General features: G+C 38.8%; 1 long non-coding RNA gene across 1 annotated transcript; it reads left to right on the top strand.

Moving 5' to 3' along the window:
• The first annotated feature begins 384 nt into the window (after positions 1 to 384).
• Positions 385 to 2,289, top strand: LOC143418766 (uncharacterized). The gene is made up of 3 exons (XR_013098782.1): positions 385 to 470; positions 772 to 827; positions 1,984 to 2,289. It is a non-coding gene; the product is annotated as an uncharacterized LOC143418766 (long non-coding RNA).
• Positions 2,290 to 2,891: the final 602 nt, after the last annotated feature.

The raw sequence follows: 2,891 nt of genomic DNA, 5'->3' as shown, positions 1-2,891 counted from the left end.
AACACGACTGAACATTGCATATGCATTTATATTTGATTTGTTTGTCTTATATGAAGAAAATAAAACGTTTTTCCTCATAAACAGATGGGCCTGCAAACACAGCACCTGATGCACCTTCTAAAAGTCATGGTAAGAGATTACACTTAATGTTTTAATTCTTGGTTGTCACTACGAACATGATAAACTGAGTTCCAACCAAGACCCATTCCATGCATTTAATGTTTTAAAACTGTTGCTGAACACGAGTGAGGTGAAGATGTTCACGAGGTTTAAAAAGAACAGTTTCATTTAAATTTCTCTACAGTCTCAAATAAAATTACACAAGCGTCCACAGTCTGGGAGATAAAGCCATGCTGACTTTTTGTTTGCCTTCATTTCCTCAGATGTAGTGATTGTTGTGATCGTCTGTGTCACTTTGCTGCTGCTGCTGCTGCTGGTGTTTGTGATCGTCTTGATCCTTATCTACAAACGTAAGTACATTTTATTATTCATTTGTGGAGCACAGAACAACCATCTCTTCCTTCCCTGTGTTTTGTACATATGATGTCTAAAATCCCACAGCAGACAGGATGATGTTAGCAGCTTCTATTCATTTTTTGTTTGCTTTTTGAAATTGATATTTTAATATGTAATATGTAAATACTACATTATCAATGAAACTCTTACAGTTCTTTCTTTAAAGGTCATTGAGCTCGTGGAAGAAATTGAATTAATTTTTATGAGATTTGTAGAAATTTGTTCAATTTGCACTATTTCTTTTCTGTTTGGCAGGAATTTCAAAATTACAAAACACAGGAAATGAAGCAGCTGTGCAGAATATAAAAGAGGTGAGTGACTTAGGCTGTGCCATGTGTCATGTCTGCTCACTCTATTGTATTGTAATGTATTAGTATTATTAATGTAATGCCTCAGAAGTCAGATGGTTGAGCTGGGAGTAACTCCTCAGTTGAGCTTGTTACAGTAACAATAACTAAGCATGAAGTTGGAAAAGCAGAGAAATGCAGGATTTTTCTCTCTTTAGAAAACCTTTCATTCATCAGTGCTTGTTGTTTTTGTTTGAAAACACAGCTGCAGCAGACTCACATCCAGAGCCTGGATAAAGCTCTTAAACATGTCTTACAGTTTTACTACTATTTACATTCACAGCTGTGGAGTGGTCAGGCTTGGTGGGACTGCTATATCTTTATGAACTGGAAGTCTGACTTGAGCCAGTTCAAGATACCTGAAACAAGTCAGAATCTGGATCACGATTCTTTTATTGTCATTAAACATCAGATGTTCAACGAAATTAGAAGCAACTCCCAGCTGCAGCATTTTGAATAAATAACAATAAAAACACCAACCTATGGGGTATTGCACTTGTCACACTTGTTGCTGGAGTGAGCAGGTCAGTCTGTAGTGTAGAGGGTGTAGAGCAGTGGGCTCAGCACACACACTCGTGGGGAGCCACTGCTCAGTGTACAACTGGAGGAGAGGCGGGGACCTCCATAGAGCTGTCATACTTGGAGAAACTACACAGTGAGACCAAAACCACTTTTTATTCAGGCGTTTTAATCCTGTATTGATGATCATTATAACGTGGTAGTTTATGGAGATTACCTTGCTTTTGGGGTAAGATGCAGGTGGAGAGAAGCTCAAGTTTCTGGCACTTTTGGGTGGGGATTTTTCAGCTGGGTTGCTTCTTGCTTTCATGTGATGAAGCCCATTTTACCAATAAAATGTGTTTGTTAGAGGAAACCAGTTTCTTAATGATCTTGAGTGAATATACTCTAGAAATTATGACCTAACCGTTACCAGATCAGTGCATCAATGTTAAGTTGTAACCAGCTGGCTAACTGCAGCTTGCTTGATAATGTTATCACAAGAAAAATCACAATTCAAATGTGAGTTGGCCAGGAATTTTATTTGCACTTTGCATGGAAAAGGCTTCCTGTTAGATCAAATATAAACTGTTCAACGGTGTGTTTTCATTCTTTCCTGCAGGAGAATATCTATGAAGAGTTCCAGGAGCACCTTGAGTATCCAGACTCAGAAACTGCAACAAACACAGTTTATCTCACTGTGAATCCCCCAAACCAGCCTGACTCACTGCATTACTCTACTATCAACTTTCAAAGCAGGTCAAACAGAGCTGGTGGTGAGACACCGACTGTCAAACCCAGCTCCTCTGCCTACAAATATTCTGCTGTGACGTTCAGCAAACGTCCGACCAACTCATCTGTTAATCAGCTACACAGACCTACAGAGGAGTCTTTGTACTCCAGAGTCAAAAGGACGGGAAAAAACTAAAACGGGAATTAGAGTTCATTTCTCTTGTTAGAAATGTATAAATTACAGAACCTGTATGGCCAAGAATTCAGGTCATTACATCTGTGTTATTACATCAGTCCATCTAAGACTGATTAACACCAAACTTCTTAGATGTTGGCTTGATGGAGACAGAAATCACTCAACTAATGTGAGGACTTGCGATCTTTTTACACTGATCCATACTGAGCTCTTAGATATCAACTGGTAGAGTCCCAGCGATACAAGGCACACTTGATGCTGCTTCTTCTGAACAGGCGTTCCCGCTGACCAGCCTGTTTGGACTTTGGGATTAGACTTGTTCAAGTTTAAACCCATCATGGGTTGGCTCAGGCAGCCTGGGCTGGGGTGTAGACGTGTGTTTCAGCTAACTAACATTAGCAAAAGTCAAAATCAGGTTACTGTAAATATTATTTAAGCAATGATTTAAAAAAATCCTAAACAATCCTGATGTTTATCTTTCGATCACTCAATGTCATCTATCTGCAAAAGTGCACACATTACTCTGCTGTACAACCACAGTGTGATTCTTGAAATCAACAAAAATCAAAAATTATTTCTATAGCACATAATTATGCAACAAA

The sequence above is a fragment of the Maylandia zebra genome, linkage group LG5 (assembly GCF_041146795.1).
Source record: "Maylandia zebra isolate NMK-2024a linkage group LG5, Mzebra_GT3a, whole genome shotgun sequence".
NCBI classification, from domain to species: Eukaryota; Metazoa; Chordata; class Actinopteri; order Cichliformes; family Cichlidae; genus Maylandia; species Maylandia zebra.
This window is presented reverse-complemented; position numbering and strand designations above follow the sequence as displayed.